At 42.5% G+C, this 18,942-nt stretch overlaps 1 protein-coding gene across 3 annotated transcripts in view; it reads left to right on the top strand.

The window, feature by feature from the left end:
- Window positions 1-3,897: 3,897 nt before the first annotated feature.
- The window catches only part of BMPR1A (bone morphogenetic protein receptor type 1A), an 85,422-nt gene continuing 70,377 nt past the window's right edge, over window positions 3,898-18,942 (top strand). For all 3 annotated transcript variants that reach the window (XR_010610763.1, XM_065670816.1, XM_065670814.1), the window contains exon 1: window positions 3,898-4,073. The gene's annotated coding sequence lies outside the window, so the exon portion shown is untranslated. The remainder of the gene's footprint in view (window positions 4,074-18,942) is intronic.

Raw genomic sequence — 18,942 nt, 5'->3', positions numbered from 1 at the left:
AATACGCAACATAGAATATTTTAGTTAAGAGAGAAATACTCATCTAATTGCAAACAGTTTACAAAAATGTATTTGGACCACAGATTTAAGACATATGAATTCCAGAGACTGAAGAGAAGAAGGATCTACAAAGATAAAGTCGTATCACATGGCTGACCTCCCTATATATGCCTCTTTGTTCTTGAAGATCTTTCGATATTTAAGATTTGCAGTTCCCAAGTGATTCCAAGAACTACTAAGAAATTCCTGGAGAGGAAATGACAAAGAAAACAGCTGGAAGGCTATCCTATTAATGTGTTTTTTGTTGTTTGTTTTGTTTTGTTTTGTTTTGTTTTTTTTTACTTTTTTTAAATACAGCTCTCCATCATGACAGTCAGTCTTGAACTGCTTCTTCTGTTTCATGTTAGACTTCCACACCCCACCCTGGCCAAATTTCGAATGAATACATTCAGATTTTAAGATTACAGTCTTTGAGTGTTGCTCAATTAACAAAACAAAAATTTAATGTTACCAAAACCTGAAGTGTCCAAGGTTTTGCAGACTCCCAAAATCTTCACCAGATAAGATGTCTGCTAATGATAACTAGCTCACTTGAACCCTGTGTCTTTCTGACTGTTTGTCATCTAAAGTATACATCTTCTGGGTTAAATAGATATCTCTACTTATTCAGAAAGGATAAGTAAAAGCAAAACAAAACAGGTTTGATTCTTCACAGTTTAATTGACAAAAATCTTGGATTAAATTTCCAGTTACTTTCATTTGGGAAAATACAATTGGGTTCTTCAGGTGGTGCATAAAGAAGACCATCTTCTAAGACCAGGTTGAACATCTCATGTGTCAGGATTGGCCGACACTCCCCTTCTCATACACAGACTGCTGTATCATTGTAAATAAGGCATTTTAGCCTACTTGCACTGTTTTCATACTTTGGTTAAAAATCCATATGTTTCAAAAATGACAGTTTATACCTATATGAAATTGGAAATATACTGTAAGTTCTGCACTGTTTTGAAAGACACCAGTACTTTCCATGTGATGTTTCCTCAGATATCCATCACAATCTAAATACTTTTTAAGGGTGTTATGATTCATCATTTTAGATCAAGGTTCAGTTCTGTGTTCTGCAGCCCTAATATTATTATGATGTTGCTTACTTCTACTGACTTTATTCTGTGATTAAGACAAGTATTTACACAGTACTCATTTATGCAGAGAATAGGCACATTGGCCATGGCAGGGCAAGCTTCATACACAGCAACATGATTTCTGACCTGACAGTGACTACCACTTGTGGCATCCTCAGTGCCTTGCAAAGTACTGGTTGGAACAGCAGTTTCTGTGATGTGCAAATTTACTCACCATGAATTGGGTGGGAAAAAATGATCTATTTCACACAAAGGAGCAAATAAATTTCAAGGCTAGTGGCTTTTGCTAAATTCATGCCTACTAAACAAGTATCCAGCATCTGAAAAGTACAAGAGTGTATAACCACACAGATGCTACTTAAAGAGACGCTAGCTCTAACAGCTTTGGTTCTGGTTGGGAGCACACAAACGCATGTTGCATTCTTCTTCCATATTAAGTGTCTATTCTGTTGGTACAGTCTGATAGCGGAGTGGAAGAACAGCAGACTCATATTTTCCTTTGAAATTATAAACATAAGTATTCAAGTTCTGTATTATTTGGCATGAAAGCTGTGATTTTGTCTTTCTTCAGGCTGTCTTTATTTTGGACACTGACAGATTTTTCTGGATGATGGTTATCGGAAAAAATTTTCTAAAGGTCTAGTGAGATGAGACCTGTATTTCTAAATGCATATCACAGTTGTATCTGGCCACCTACACTTCCTAGGTGTGCCCTTAACTGCCCACATTTTAAAGGAGTCTGTGAAGTTGCTAGGTTTGAACTTACACATCCTCTTCTGTTTTGATATATAGGATAGTGTGCCAGCTAAGCACTCACCTAGCAATCCACGGGTATAACACAGGTGACAATACTGCAGAGACAGCGCTCTCATCTTACATTCAGAGGTGCCAGCTCTGGAGTGCAGTACACAGTATTTACAAGACCTATCTAATATTAGTATGCTAAAATGGAGCTAGGCTGCAGAGAGGTCAACTAAATAAGCAAGCCTGTGTTTCCCACAATCTATGCACGTGTGGTTCTTTGGTACTGGTAAATGAGATTGCCTCCCAGCTGGTTATTCTCTAGAAACAGTTTATCTGGACAGGCATCTTGACACTAGCAATTGCTGGTCTTGAAGACCTGAAGGGTGTTTTGGTCTGCAGCAAAGGGAAACTGAGTCGGTTTGCATGATCCATATGAACTTCATTGCCCCCTATAGTTGGCTTTGTGTGCAAAGTCCTTGGTTCAGAACAGCCAAGTGACAGGAGGTGCGAAAGGCAAGACCACTTCAACAACACAACTGCTGCCGCTTTGATGAGTGAAGGGTTAAAAGGAGCAGCCCAGGTGGGAACAGTGTGGTCTCCTTGTCATATGACATACAGTCATTAAAACTCCTGCACTACTGCTAGGAGACCTCATTTGAAGACAGACAGACAAATTACTACTTTGCTAATTTGTCCTAATGATGAAGAGCTTGGAAGTGCAATGCAAATCATGGCCTTCAGCAACCTTATCAGTGAGCAAAGCAGCTCACTGCAGAAGTTATAATGTATTCCAATCTAACTAACTGGGCTTATTTATTTAGAGATACAGGTAATGGAAAAAAGCAAACAGATAATCCTGTCCTTTGCAATGGAACTCTATCTATCTCTCATAGGGCACTGCAGTGTCAACCTTTTTGTAACTCTTTTTCCACAAAGCTAAAAGGCCCATTTGAGGCTCTGTTTTTCCCTGTGCTAGTGCCACCATCGCCTGCTTTGTTGCCCACCCCAGCTCACGCACAGGCTCCCTTTTAATCCACATCAAAGCGGCTACGGTAATCCTCCACCCCACCTCCTCTCTCAGTCCTGGCAGCTTGTCCATTTTCCACGGCGCCAACTCTGCCAGCATCTGGATGGAGCTCCCGGGCCCTGCAGCCGTATCCAGCCCCAGCTGCTTCCCATCTCCCAATCCCTCTTCTTGGCCAGCAGTGCCTCCGCGACACCTACTTGGCCAGTTTCTACCGGCACAGCTTCCCGGTCTTCCCTAGAGGAGCTCCCCACGCTCTTCACTGGGAAGGGAAAGCTCCCACCACTTCTTCTTTCCCAAGGAAGTGGTGGAATCGCCATCTTTACAGGCGATCAAAACTTTCAGACGAGGCCTTCAGGGATACGATTTAGTGGTGGCCTTGGCAGCCCTGAAGTGAAGGCTGGGCTCGATGATCTTACGGGTCTGTTCCAACCTAGTCGATTCTATGGCTCCCGGTGGCGGCGGGGTAAGGGAACGTCTCGGTCCCGGGGCGGTGGGCGGCTGCCCGAGCGGGGAAAGGAGCCTAGCGACAAGCTCGCTCAGGCGGCGGCCGGCTGCGGCCTGCGCTCCCGCCCGAGGAGGGCCTTCGGGGGCGGAAAAGCCGGCCGGGCTAGTTCCTCCCGGCCAGCGCTTCCCGGGAAGCCTCGCCAGCGCTCCCGCCCACGGCACGTGCTGATGGAGGAGCGGGCGGCCGCCGCCCGGCCGTTCGGAGCGGCGCCAACGGCCGCCGCGCGCGGGGAGACGGGAGCGCGCCCGGCACCCCCGGGGCGGGCCGCGGCGGGGGGCGAAGGGGCCGCGCGAGGACGCCCGCCGGCAGCAAAGGCCGTTGTCTGCGGCTACGCGCGTGCGCGCTCCCGCCTACCCTGCTCAGCCCCGCCGTGCGCGCGCCCGAGGCCGCCGGCTGCAGTGATTGGAACCCGGACCCTGCCCGCCCCGCCCCGCCCGCGCGCCGCAGGGACGGGCCGCGCCGCGCAGCGCCGGGAGCTCTGCCGGGACGGAGCCTGCGCCGAGCACGGGCCGCGCCGTCCCGTCCCGCCTTCGCCCCCGTCTCACCGGAGCCGTCGGGGCCCCGGAAACGGTCTGCGGAGCGCGGCGGGGAGCGGGCCGCCTCCCCCTTCGCTTTCCCTCCGGCCTCGGAGGATGAGGAGCCCCCACCGCCGGTGAGTGCGGGGCCAGGCCGGGTTGGGCTACCCTTCCGGCGCGGAGGCCCCGGCCGTGCGTGCGTGCGTGCGGCTGAGGAGCGTCGGGGCGCCCCGGGCAGCCCGCCGCGCCCTTCCCTCGCCCGGCCGGGGGGCGCGGGGCTGTGCCTCTCTCCGTCGGGCGTTCCACCCCCGGCGGTGCTTGGCAGGGTCTGCGCCCCCTCCTGCCCCCGGGGCTCGCTCTCCGCTGCCCGGCCGCGGGCAGCGCCGTCGAACGCGAACGCCCACTGCGGCTTCGCTGTCTGGCGGCGGTTCTACCCCGCCGGCCTTTCTTCTCAGGGGGCCCGTGAGCGCCCACAGCCCTGCCCCGCGGCGGCGCTGGGGGCGCTGCCCCTCCGCTCCCCGGCTGGGCCCGGGGCCGCTGGCGGGGGTCGGGCGGCGGCCCGCTGGAGGCTTGGCGGCCGCCGCGCCGGCGCAGGGGTTGCTCAGGGCCGGCGGTTTCCTGCGTGGGCACGGGGGCCGCCGGCACGGCGCTGGCGGGGCCGGGCCGCCTGGCAGCCTGCGCTGCGTCCTCTCGCCGGGAGCTCCCTCCCCCCGCGTCTGCGCCCCTGGTGTTGTAATGCCGGGCTCGGTGCCGAGCAGCCCAGCCGGAGCGGGCGGCAGCGGCTGTCGTGGAGAGGGTGCGAGGAATAAGGTGCTTCGTCTTCCTTTTGTAGAAAGACGGCTTCCCGGGTCTGTTACCGTTTAGCGGTGTGAAATAAAAACCTGAAGGAAAAATAAACCCAGATCGTCGCGCGTACCTTAGTCATAAAGGATTGTGCTGTTGAGCGCCGGTTAAGTACGGTGTTTTCGTAACTGATTACAAATTCTGTTGAATAGGATTTAAGAACATAAATGGTTCTTTACCACCCTTCAATCAATTTTGATGAGCTCTAAGACGGAATTCAGCAGCAGGGAATGATAGTAAATGATGGTATCTTCATTCACAGGTTGGCTGTTACTTTTTGTCGAAAGTTGTGTGATGGTTCTTCCTAGTGTGACTTGATTCTGGTTCTGATTTACGTTTTTTATTTTCTCTGGACAGGTACTTAATTTCTGAGTTCTTTTATCGAGTTAGTGTCCTAGGGATTGTTCAGGCCTGTTAATGTGTAGGAATAGAGAAGCTCCTTTAGTAGACAAGTAGACAAATCTCTGTTGGATTGCAGAAGTTGCCTGTTTTGTAGTGGAACCTAGTCCTGGAATAAAGAAAGTTAACATGAGAGCAGTTTATATTCAGATACTTTATCCAGTCCCTAGCCAGAAATACCCCATGTTGTGGCATTTGTAGCAATCTGGATGAAATTTTTGCTGGCAAAGTATTTGTTCTTTGTTCTTGTGCTGTTGCTCATTTTGTAGTTTTTTCTTAGGTTATTCACCACATTTCGTTTGTCATGTATGTGGTTTGTATGTATTTATACAGAGACATACAGCCCGATAGGCTTTGGCTTCTGGTCTGAAATTTTGTGGAGGATCTTATCACGCAGCTGTGAGATTCAGCTGCCAGTCCTTACTGTGTTCCACTGCCTGCTCTTTCCCAGGGATAATGAATACATGTGCCTGGGTCGGACTTTTTTAATTTTATTTTTTTTAAATTGTGAAGTAATTAAGTTTGAAAGGGAACTCTGGATGTTACCTGGTCCAGCCCCTGTTCAAATTGGAGAAGAAAGCTGTTGGTAAATTTCAAGCCTGAAATAGCATGATACTTGGAATTCATTGGTCAAATAAGTATTTACTAAAACAATATGTAGAAGGAGCATAGAGTTTCGTAAAATCAGTGTATGAATCCTTGCAGTGAGAACTGTGTGCTTCATTCTGAGAATTAAAACTACTGAATATGGTAGTGCGTAAGCAACATCTGTGTTTTTGGGATACCAGCGTTCAGGAATTGAGGATTTAAAGTCTAAGTCGTGTAACCAAAGTAATTAACTTTATTCTTTATAGTAGTTGGTGTGTTTATTGAACTGTTCCAAGTCAGGGCTAACAAAATAATGATCGTGTTTAGGATTGAATATGGCTTGTGTTCAGATGTGCCGTAAACAATGTCTACTAACTTCTTTCCAAATGGACATGCATTTGTCATAGATGAGCATTACTGAAGTATGAAATGTCATGAAGTATTGCATTACAACGAGAAAACAATTTTGGAGAAGCAAGAAATAGCTTTGTCTACTTCCCAGATCCTGAGAGGCAACATATTAGTGGATAAATTGTTTTGCTTTGTTTTTGTTTTCAGTTTGGGTTGGGTTTTTTTGGTAGGGTGTTGTGTGGTGGTTTTTGTTTTTTTTGGGGGAGGGGTGTTGGGGGGGTTAAGGTTGGGGTGTTTTTTGGTTTGTTTTTTTTTGGGGGGGTAGTTGATTATATTATTATTATTTTTCCTTGGTTTTAAAATTAGCAATTATGATAATATGTTGTTTGTCCTCCAAGAAGTAGTATATGGGTTCTGTGGCTATGCGATATTAACAAAAAAAAGAAACCCAAAACAAACCCCTGAAAAAACCAAACCCCAAACAAAAAAAACTAGGGAAGGACTTGCTAAATATTAATGGAATTATATTTATGTAATGAGAAATCAGTGCAGGCTATATTCTAGAGTCATTTAACTTGGAAAAGACCTTTAAGACCATCAAATCCAACTGTTAACCTAGCACTGCCAAGTCCACCACTAAACTATGTCCCTAAATATTTTAAAAGGAAAAAGTGCTTTGAAGATAGTGATATTAAATAACTGAATTAATGGAATACCTCTTGAACTGTTTGTCAGTCAGTGTAATGAAGAAATTTACAACTTTCAAAGGAACTCTGGGGCACAAATATACAGATTGGAGGATCCAAGTACATTCTTTTCACAGAAGGGATCGAAGAACTGATATTAGTGCTTGCAGTAAATTTTGGTATAGCCGGGCTTTCCAAAAGAAATAAGCTGATCTTCTCTGAAGCCTATAAAAGAGAACAAACCAAAGGGAGGAAACACCCCTTATTTTCTCTTTTTGTTTGTTGTTGGGGCAGGTAACTTATGATGAGGGACAGTACCCCTTTCCAAGAGCAGATAAAGGTCTGACACGTGTTGCTGCAGTGACTTTTTTGGCAGGGAATGTGTTACAAATGTGTGTGTTTCTCCCTTGCTTATGCTGAAGATGAGTTGCAGATCTATCCTTTCCAGCTGGATATTTGGGAAGGCGTCTAGTATTTCTTGGTTGCCTAGTAAGAAGAGGACAGTTTTTTGCTGTCTCAAATTTTCTTCACTTGCTTTACTGTCGTCAGTAGTTTACAGATATAGCATGTCAGAGTTGTATGTGTGTGCAGATGGAGTACTTGCAGCCTTGCTTCACTTGCTGATATTCCCAAAATGCAAGACTTGGGGCCAGGCACAAAGTGCATGTGCTCAGTGGTCTGACAGCAGACTTTCCCTTTTGCTGCTTCTGATTTAGTGGTTCCACTTTTTCCTTTCTTGGACAAGATCTGCAGTCACCCCATCACACTCATTCTGATGGTCCTCGGGCATGTCTTCTGTGCCTTCCACAATGGTTAGTGCTTTAAAAGGAAAGCAGGGAGTTGCTTTGTGCCTGTTTTTTTTGCAGTACCTTAGAAGTTGCTGTGAAATCTATTGAGGGTTTGATATTTTTAGACAAAAAGTAGTTTTACATATTCTGAAAAATGTTAAAAACTGAAAACAAAAGGAAAATTTAACTTGCTATATTGTATCCTTTGAATGTAGTATGGAGACGGAAATAGGTGATCCTTAAAATAGGGCAGAAAGTTCAAATAGTGACCTTATTTGTCTTCATTGTACAGAAAACATCATTTTAATGTTCCGAATGCTCTTACTGAGAAGATAAATGAAGGTAGCCATTTTGTGAGGGATTCAGTTCAGAAACATCTGCTCAGTGCTTTGTATGCTGGGTATGTAATCCTCAAGAGGTTTACTTTGATACAAATAACTAGCCTGCTGCTGACCAGGCTAATCAACTAGGGAACAAGCTGCTAACTTGGCAGAATGGTCTTCCCAGCACCTCACTGGGTTGTGTTTGTGGAACATACTAGGTGCATTTTATGCCTACTAGCCCCCACAAAGCAAAATAGAATAATTAGTCTTCTAGTCTTCAATATCTCTTCAATGTGTATTTTGAAATTCATTGTGTTGGGATTATGACACAAACATTTTAGGTCACTGTATGTTAGATATATTAAGAAGCCTGTGAACTTTATTGTGGTAATGATAAGATGCATGAGCTTCTGGGTATGACTGTTGTTTCAGCTGTACACAACTGGCATGAAAAATATGGTTAATCTTGTTTAGACTTACCATCCAGGTAGTTTTATTTCTTGCCATTTTTCTATTTGGTATCTTGTAGTTGCCTTCCCATTTCACTTGAATTTCTCACTTAGGTTTACTGCTTTATAATGATAATATACGTTTTCATTCTATATGGTAAATAAAATTGAAAATATTACAGTAGGAAAATTAGCCCTTGTTCATGATTGGGATAATATTCGTAGATTGTATATGTATGATGAAAGGAGAAGCAACAGCAAAGCCCTATTTAAGGTCCAGTGTGTTACCACCTCAGACTTTTTGCAGGGACATCTGTTGTTACACTGAAGATGATCGACTTGATGAAGCTCTTCCTTAGTCATCAGCCGAGTCTGCTATCTGTGCCAGATTCAGTGGTGGTTGTATTTGGGGTTGGGAGAGGTGTTCTAAGTAGCTGAAGGGTATGAACTTTTAAGTGTTTTATAAGGTTCTGATAATACAAAATCTGTGAAGTAGTAGTTCATAGCATGCATACCTGCAGCATGTGGCTGTATGCTCTGATGTTCATTTTTCCTCCAAAATAGAATTTCCCAAAATACAGAGGAAAATATAGTAGGTTTAAGCATGATTTCAGTATGTGATGAGTTGGCTGTGCATTTAAAGGAGAAAAAACTCAGTATTACTAACACAGCACTGCAGTACTGTAGTTTAATTTGCATCATATAACAGCAGCAATGCTTTTTAAAAAAAAAAAATTAAATTACTTAAGTTTGCTGTGTCCTCAGATAATTGCTTTATATGATGCCTTTGGTCAACTTTATTAGCATAAAATGTGGAAGCAACTAGCAGTTCTTTGTGCCTGTATTCCTTCAGTTCACTATCTTAAGGAGAAAACTATCAATCTTGCCATGTTTTGGCTGTTAAAAATACAAGCAGATGTAGCAGGGATAAGTCAGAGAAATATCAAAGAAAGTCTTAGAAGGTATGTGCCAGGATACAGACCTGGTTCATGGAAGTGATTTCCTTTTCACTGCTGCAGCTGTTGAAATGGTCTAAATTTGATCTTCTCTTGTCTTTTTGCTGTTAAAAGTTTTTCTTGGTTTGGAGAAAACCTGAAAATGTTCGTAGGCCTTCATACTTCCTCTGTGAGAGCCTGATCCCAAGCTTGACTGGAAATAGTGGGCAGAACCCACATAACTTCTGGAGGACTCAAGTCGTTAATTCTCTGCAGAAGCAAAGTCTCGAATATTCTGCCCATGAAAGATTTGTCCTGGAAATGAGTACATTATGTCCTTAGAGTCAGAATTTCGGGGATACACAAGTGGTGAATAAGCTCAGATACAGTTCTCTTAATTTAGAAGTGTCTTGGAGAAGGTTTCAGAAACCCTCCTGTACCCTTCTCTGCGCTGTCTGAACGGCAAGCCTTGCAGTTAGATGCTGGTTTGGACAACCGAGAGTTAATTATACTGTGGGATTGGGACAGGGCACAGGAGGGCATTGCCAGCTTGTGAGGTGCAGCCGTTCTTCTTAGGCTCAACACCCAAAACATGGACTTTCTTCTGGTCATGTTATTGAAGGGATTTTAGCAGTAATAAAAAAATTCAGTAATGGTACTGAGTGCTAAGCAAAATTTCTCTGTTGGCAGACGATAAGGGAGGTTTTATTAAGAATTTTATTTCTATTGCTTTAAAGTACCTTTTTAGAAACTTGTTTTGAATGTCTCTTCTCTTAAAGACAAAGCAAACAATAAATCCCATAGAACAAAAAAGTAGTTTTTTCATTTTATGTATTGATGCATTTTTTTTAATTCTATTTTCTATATATGCTAGTTCACAACCTTTCATTTTTTCTTTTTTTTCTGAAAATATTCTACAGAAAATTTTCTGTAGCAGTGTTCTGGAGTGCGTGTTATTCAGTGGGATTTAAGACTGCCCTTTCTCACCCAGGCAAATTGTTACTGTGAGTATAAAACTAAAAAAAATTCAATAGGTTTTGCAGCTGATATGTCACACTTGCTGGGCTGAACCAGTGATCCTACTAGTGATAATTCTTCTTTAAAACTTACAGTGTTGGCCAGAGCTCCAGACAGACAGTGTTGTATGTCCTGTCTTCTACTTTGGTTAGAGGAACAGAAGTTTCTTTTTGAACAATACTAGCTCCATTTAAATTTTTATATATATTTTTTCCTGCTTTTGCCTTAATTGATTCTTTACTAAGTTGATTAAAGTTGACAACTACAGGTACTGGTTAACACTAATCTCTATATGTTTTGTAAAACTCCTGGTACATGGTGAGGGTTTTTTTTTTTTTGTTTTGGTTTGTTTTGGTTTTGGTTTTTCGGGTTTTTTTTTTTTGTTTGTTTGTTTTGTGGGGGGGGGGTGTCTTTGTTTTAAGCTTACAACTGTGATTAACTTAAAACTCTTAAGAGGAAAGAATCAAAACCTGGAATGTTGTCCTACTCAGAAGTTAGGGCAGAGGGTTCTCGTGAGGTGTAGGAACCTTCCCATATGGCTGATACTCTTCAGATTCCTGCTCTTAAAATTTCTTGGAAGGAATGCAGTTAAGAGGCTCACCAGCTTGGGTTGAACCAGGAACTGTAAAATAAAACCTGACCCAGACAGGACAGTTTTTATTCAAAACCAGGCCTCTGTTTAACTGTCTGTTTTTGTTCCACCCCTGGCCCTGCTTCACTCCCCCACCTCTCTTCAAATTCACAAGTTTTTAAATGTAGAGATGTTTCTAATTTAGAAAATTATTTTGGTATAATGAACTAAAACAGAAAGGAGGGGACTAAACTGAGGGAGGTCAAAAACCAGATGGAAATAGAAAATCTGAAAACATCTAGAAAAAAAAATCGTCCTTAAAATAATGGAATCTAAATGCTGAAATTACACATCTGCTCGGCAGCTGTGCATTCCTTAGCCAGAGGTTCTGCTGCAGAAATGGCATTAGTCAACTTTTTCTAAAAGTTTCAAATGCTGTTGTATAATATTTACATCTCTCTGTAATGCTTTTGGTAACAGCCTTGGGAACCTGTGGTGGTGGGGAGAGTAGAGGTGTATGGAAAAGCTGGTGGGCTGATGTTAGAATTTTCTTTGTCCTTAAGCATCTGTGGTGTGTATGGTTGTTCACTGTAGTGAAATCCTGTGATTTTCTTTCCTGGTGGTTCTTTATGAGAATCTTTTCTTTTTTGTTGACTTGATTTTGGAGGTGAGGTTGATTACAGGAAAAATAACAAATAAAAATACATTAAATGAGGGTGCACTGCTGCAAAAAGAATGTTATGAATGAAGAAACATCCCTCAAGTGCTTTGCTTCCAGCAATGGCCAGTGGTATTGCTCGAGAAGAAAGTGCATGACAGTTTGGAACAGATGACTGGCATTGTACCACTACATCGAAGCTTCTTCCTAATAACCAGGGGCTGGTTGAGCCTGTAATGCACATTATATACATTTATGTCCACAGCATGTTTTTATACAGTATCTTAACATGTTAAACTGTTTTAGTTAGAGAAATTCTCTAAGCAAGTTACAAAATATATAATTTTGCATTCTCCTTTGTGTTCTTCTTTTCTTTGTACTGTTTTGATGATGATGGTGTTCATCAGAGTTACCTGTTGGTAATGAGATGTACGTATGGTACAGCAGGTCTTTGAGCAGGTTTGAGTGCTGATGTAAAGGGTGATTTACTGTAAGAGCCCAGGATGTTTTTTGCTCTGTAAAAAGTTAACAACCAAGGTGACTCTTGCTTCGAAGAATTTAAGCCAAAATTTTAAAAGCTTGAGGTTATGTAAGATAAATGTCCTGTGTTTCAGAAATGTTGAATATTGTTTATGAAGTGTATCTGCTTTTGAAAGAAGTACTTGTTTACAGGAAGATATTTTTTACTGTGTGTACTTGGAGCAACTGCAGATGAAATAACTCTCCTTCAGGTTAGTTTCAGTGAGAAGAGAAGCTGTGCGTGTGCTGCCAATACAGATCTGTAAGCTTTCCTGAGGATTTGAAAGAGCAGAAATGGGGCTTGGGGGAGGGTAGTGGGTGGGATCAGGTAACAGGGAAGGTGGGCAGAGGAGCAGTGCAGTGGTGAGAAAGGCTTGCTGAGTTTGAGCACTGGAGCGCAGTGGGGACGGCAAGGTTGGCAAAGGTGGGACTCATCCTTCACCAGAGCCCTCCTCCATGTTTTTTACCTGGGAGCAGGAGCAACAGAACTGTGTATCTTCTTTGTCTGTATATAGCTGCATAACACCTTTTCCCGTATCTATACATACTTCCTTTCCACAAGTAGTTATTCCATTGTCACTATTTTTTTCCTCCAGCTTCTGTGACTTTGTGATAGCATGAAATAAGGTTTCAGGCTACTAAAGTGTGGCCAATACGAAGTTTCCCTCCACACAGACATAAGTTTAATACTTCATTTGGATTTCACTCTGTTTGCTGGAAGTTGTGGAAAACACCAGGCACAAACAAGAGAAGTCGGAGGTCTGTGTTAAGCTGCATGGGTGCAGTCTTGTTGAGATCAGAGATGTGAAGGGACAGCTGACATGGCTGGAGTGCTGTGAGGACTGGTTATATAGGCTCTCCAGTAAGGACAGGCTGGGATGGCAAAGGGTGCAGGGTGTTGTGATTTTTTTTCTTTTCAAGAACACCATGGGAATTTGTGGAGCTCTGTCTTTTGAGTGGGTGAGGAGTCAGTTGAAAGCTTATGGGTCAGGATGAGCATCATGAGTGATGTTGGTAGGTGTCTGACAGCCTTCTGTGATGAAATGGCTAATTCAGGGAATGAGTGGAGAACAGTGGTTATTGTTTATCTTGACTTCAGTAAGGCTTTGGCAGTGTCTCTTGTAACATCCTCATCAACAAACTGATGGAAGTACAGACTAAACAAATGAACAGTGAGATAGACTGAAAACTGGATGTGCTATGAGGTTCATAGAGTCGCAATCAGTTGTGTGAAGCCCAGCTGGAGACCATTCATTAGCGGTGTGTTCCAGGGGTCAATGCTGAGTACCACTAGGGTGTGACATCTTCATAAATGAGCTGGATGATGGGACAATGTGCACCCTCAGAAATCTGTAGGCAATACAGAACTGTGAAGAGTGTTTGATAGGTCAGGTGGTTGTGCGGCCATGCAGAGGGACCTGGATGTACTGGAGAGGGGAGCAGAGAGGAGCATCATAAAGCTCAACAAAGGGAAATGCAAAACCCTGCACTCGGGACGAATAACTACATGTGTTGGTACAGGCTTCTGACTGACTACCTAGAAGGCGACTTTGCAGAAAAGGACCTGGGGGTCATATTCAGCAACAAGTTGAATATGGGCCAGCAAACAAGCCTTTGTGGTAAAGAGGGCCAGCAGCCTCATGGACTTTGTTAGTGTGTTGTGCGGGCAAGTTATAGGGAGGGGATGATGCCCTTCAGCTCGGCACTGGTGACACATACCTGGTAGACCCTGGCCAGTTCTGGGTGCCCAGGAAGAAATCAGCAGGTACCCCTGTGGCAGAGAGGTGCTAACAGCCTTGCTGGAAGCAAGGGCCAGGGCCTGTTTTGTTCCTTGTGTTTGGAACTAGTGTGGAAAGGGGAGTGGAGTGGATGGTGAGGTGGTGAAACTTGTAGCTAATACAGGTGTTGTGAACTGGTTGTAGCAGTACTGAATGCCCAGATGATAAAATATCAGATGAGGTGCTGTAAGTGCAATGTAATTTAATTAAGACGGAGGAAAACCAGCAATAGGCTCTAAATTAGGTATTAACACCTGGGGAGGCCTTGCATAATTTTCCAAGCAGCTCTTTGCTATGAAGCTCTGACTTCAGATTGCACCTATCTGCTTGTGGCATTTAAAACTCCTCCTCCTTTCTTCCTTTTGGCTGTCACTTTTGTATTTGTGTAGTTGTGGCCAGGTGGAGGGTTGGATTTGTTTGCTAACCTAGCTGAAAACTAACCCTGTAAATAACTCCAGGATTTTCAGAAGTTCCAGCTCACTGTGATACCATATGAGGAGTAAGGGAAGAGGAGGAGGAGTACTTCTCTTCTTAGAAGTAGCACAGTGTTAAATAGGTTTAAGCCAATTTTGAAGCAGCAGTCTATAGGTAATTGTTTTTTAGAAAATGTGATTATGCAGCTATACACATTCATTATATATGGACAAGCATGTTATATAGTTTTAGTAACACAATTTCAACAATCCCATTAGAACTAGAAGGTTGGTTTTTTGTTGTTGTTGTTGAACTTGGTTTGGCTTGGTTTATTTCTTCCCCCAGCAGTACAAATGGGTTACAGTACTGAATAGACTCTGGCTTCTTGAGTCAGGGCAAGAGAAACAGCCTAGAAGGAAATGGTGGTGGTAATTTACCAAACCTTCAATGAAAATAAGAAACTGGTAAGGAATAATTTTTCACTATCTTTTTTTTTTTCCCCTTCCATGTGTAAAGGAATGGCAAGTTACAAGCACAGTAAAATACAGACTTTGTTGCCTTCTTCACTGAGAATACTTTAGTTGAAGAGATGCTGCCAGAGTATGTGGCTGGGGATGAAAGTGCCGTTCAGGTTGGTTACCACACAGATTTGTTGAAGGATGTCTGTTCATGGAAATAGCATAGTTATTGTGTGCAGTTGTAGGTCAGGAGCTACAGAGGCTTCTGGATGGAGCAAGGGAGGACTCTGTTCTTCCTTCTTTCATAACTGGTCTGATAGCAGGCGGTGTCGCAAACAGTGCTTGGCTAGACATCTGCTACAGTGCAGTAGGCTAATTCGTATGCCTTTTATCACACCCACACGCACCCAGGCATGTCAGCTCCTCTGCTGTTACATTCAGTAGTGTCTGTAACGCCTACAGCTTTTTTTTTATATTGCATTGGCATCTAGCTGCCTTCATTGACACATTTGTTGCATTTGGTTTAATGATACTGCCATCAAACATGAAGTAACATGTTTTTTAGTGTCTGCTTTATCTTGAACATTTTCTGTTCGGGTACCTTATTTTGCTTAGTGTGGAAAGGCTGATAATACAGTTTCCTAAGCACTAGGAGCAGTGTAGCCAGGTAGACATCCATTGATGTCTGCAATGAAAATTTGCTAGATGAGTAACTAACTAGCAAGCAGATGAAGAGGGCAGTTCTGTTCTACAGATAAGCAAGCCTAGCAGCTGGGTACACTCGAAGGGCCAGTTCTGCTCCCTGCTAATTCCACCCTTGTGGGTCCTTCCCTTTTCCTTTACAGCAGCACTGGCTGTCAGTCCTCTGATGCTGTAGGAATTTAAACAGGCTGACAGCCAACATTTTTTTTTTTTTTTTTTTTTATTTTTTTTTGGTAGTAGGCTTCACTTCTTGCCACTGTAGCTGCAATTGTGAGGGCAGACCAAGTGCCAGTGTTGGAACACAGAACAGGAGTGCCCCTTCCAAATACAGATTAGTTTGAGTGTAGCGTGCTTGTAGGTAAGGCTGCCATTTGGGAGAGTTACGTATTTTGGAACACTTCTTCCTATTAGCTTTAATAATAGTGATCCTTTGTAACTTCTTAGTGTATATTGAGTATGTCCCCCCTCCCCAAAGCAAAAATGGGTTGAGCAGAAGCTTTACTTTACTATCCGCACATTCCTCTTTGCCCTTCGCCTTTTGCAGTTTTGTCCTTTGTTTTGCAGTTTTGTTAAGTTTTCGTGTTCCTGATGTAGTATGTGAAGTTTTGGATTTTGGCAAATTCCTAATACCTGAAACTTCAAAGACAAGCTGCATGTATCAGCAGGCTTGAAGACCAGATGTCTGGTAAGATAATGGAGTCGATGTCACACTGTTTCGGTTTCAAAGGTCTTGAGCTGTGTTCATGTCCCTGGAGGTGAATGATGTGATAAGAAGTGTTCAGTAAACTTGTTATGCCTGATAAAGGGGGAAGTCAGTATGGACATACTGTCCAGCCACTGAGATGTGTTGTTTGGCACCAGAGGACATGGGAGGGAAAGGGAGAGAGAACTGTGGTTAGAGGAGTATGTGTGTGAGTAGGGAAATGGATATATTGCAAAGGACAGGGCGAGTGAAATCATACTGGATCTAGCTGTGAAAACATACAGACCAAAACAGAAAACAAATCTGTAGTAAACCAGGCCTTCCTAGGTCTGTTGCTCGTAGTGCAAGTTGTTTGATATGTGATGACTTCCCCCACCCCACAATGAAGGGGAAAATTTCAGATTAAAGAATCGCTTGAGGTATAAGAACCAGAAATACCATAGGTGTGTGTTTGGCATCACTGCCATAACAGAAGGGATCAATTCAGCCGAGTTTTTTTTTTCTGTTTTCCTTATGTTATCTAGGCTTTATTGGAATGCACAATAAAAATCTTTATATAGCAGGGACAGATATAACAACATGTATGCTATTCCCATATCCAAGGAGTTTTACAGAGTTGGTCAAAAGGAGCTTAAAGTCACACACCATCTACCAAGTAAAATGTGGATGCTCCTTTCTATGTATTACACAACGTTGGCTCATGGCTATGAATGGGGAAATATATTTGAGAATTAAACACACACTTTTAAAATGTATTTTTGAGAGGACTGCTGCAGTTGAAGCAGAAGACTAGCTTTCTGACAGTGGACATAATGGAATTAAATGCCATCTTAACAGTGCAGTTGGTATGAGAGAATAATCTAAAAATACAGTGTTAAAATGTCTGACAAGGTCATAGGAGTACTGATGCAGCCACATGTTTATATATTAGTATGTCTGCAGTCCACGCTCCTCCACCTACTGAACTCATTATAGTGGAACAGAAAACAGACTCTCTATAAAGTGCTTGTTGCAGATTCACTTGTTTTTGAAAATGCTGGATTTGCCAAATGCTGTTCTTTTGCACTGAATTCCTTTTTTCAGGAAGCATTATAATCCAGGACTTGTGCTTTTGGAAGGTATATTAGGAAATATTTTTCTCTCATGCAGACAGACATGACAGTACTGTTGAGTTTTTAATTTTATTTTAGAATGCAAGTTTCTAAAAGTATACTTTAAAAATAACTTTATTTAAAACAAATGTTGATACATCTTTCAGCAGATTGTTTCTCTGCTCTTGAAAGCATACTGCATAGGCATAGCTTCATTTGGCTAGATGCACAGAGTTCAGTTAAAGCACACTGTGACTGCTTGTGCACAGGTATGTTAGAGATCGGTGTCTAAAGTGGCACTTGCTAAAACAGTTGATGTTCGCTGTCACGTTTCTCACATGGAATGAGGTGTGTTCACAAGGATGCTTTGTTTAGAATGATACCCACCGAGCCCTGTATTGCTCATGCACCCAACAGTAGTACAATTAAGAGAAGTCAGAGGACATTTTCCATTTCAGTATTCAACAGTACTTTATGTAATCTGTTTTGTGTCTCTTTAGCAGATAATTGTTTTTTTACCATGCATATATTTTTTTCTGTGATACGTGGTCTGTAGCTTTCAAAGAAGGTTATGATTGTGAAAAACATAAAATTGTTATAAGCAGGTATATTTCCTGGCATTGCTCTTCATTTGTTACAGTTAATTTCCATCGGCAGCGTGAGTTAGAAGTTTGTTTGGTTCAGTTTGGTCTTTCTTTGTTTTTGTCATGTGGGGCCTCCCCCCTTCCTCCGGTGACTGGTTGTAATCTCTGCTGGCACAAAACTTGTGCTGAACTGAAGTACTAAAGGCACTTGTAAATGTCCTCGTAAAACACCACAGTTGTGTTTTCTGTCCGCTTTGTTCAAATACAGTGCATCCTCAAAGCAAGGAATCCCCAGTACAATTTGTATATATTCTTTTATTTTCAGCACAATTGACCCCCATTGAAGCCTTCAGGATTACTTAGTATTTTTAAGGCTGTCTTAATTTTCTTTATATATAGTGCCTGTGTGAAATATCCCAGTAATAGGTCTTAAGACCAGAACATGACCCGTGGGAGTGAGGGGGAAGTTTATGTTAAAAAAGGACACAACAAAGTACAACTACAGGGAGGATGCTAAGGGTGGAACTGTTATGCAGGCCTTCTGAAAGAGAATCATCACTAATAACTTCTTGCAAGCTATTTAATAGCTGTTGGGTAATCACGTTATGGTGTTTTGAGCTTCAGTTTTAATGCGTAAACATACTTGCTCTTCCACTTCTAACCAGCAATTTGAATAAATTTTATTCCAACTGAGTAAGTATTATTAAATATATTTTAAAAGAAAAATAACTGATGATTTGTAAGACTATTCAGGTCATTTTCTGTTACCTTGAGGTTAATAGAGAAATGCTGAGTTAACAAAAAATACTGTCAGTTAGAGGTTGTGATTCTCGTTTGAATTTTTGTTATCAGATGCAGATTATAAATTGGAAATAAATGATGCATAAATAAGTTCTGTAGATGAGAGAGTCCTTCAGGAAAAGGTTTAAAAACTGTAGTTTTGCATAATCTGGAAGATGAAATGTATCGTATGTGATGCATACAAGCCAAATGACTGTATTTTGCCTTCTGTAAAATAACATGAGGTCTTGCAAATATAGGTCAGCAGTTGCAGTAAACAAAAAATATGTTCAAAGTGCTCATATTCTGTAAGTAAAAAGCATGAGTAGGATTTTTGTTCCGATACATAAGAAAAAAAAAATTGAAATA

Source organism: Lathamus discolor, chromosome 3, assembly GCF_037157495.1.
Source record: "Lathamus discolor isolate bLatDis1 chromosome 3, bLatDis1.hap1, whole genome shotgun sequence".
In the NCBI taxonomy this organism is placed as follows: Eukaryota; Metazoa; Chordata; class Aves; order Psittaciformes; family Psittacidae; genus Lathamus; species Lathamus discolor.
Note: the sequence above shows the minus strand (reverse complement) of the source record. Positions and strands in the feature narration are given on the sequence as shown.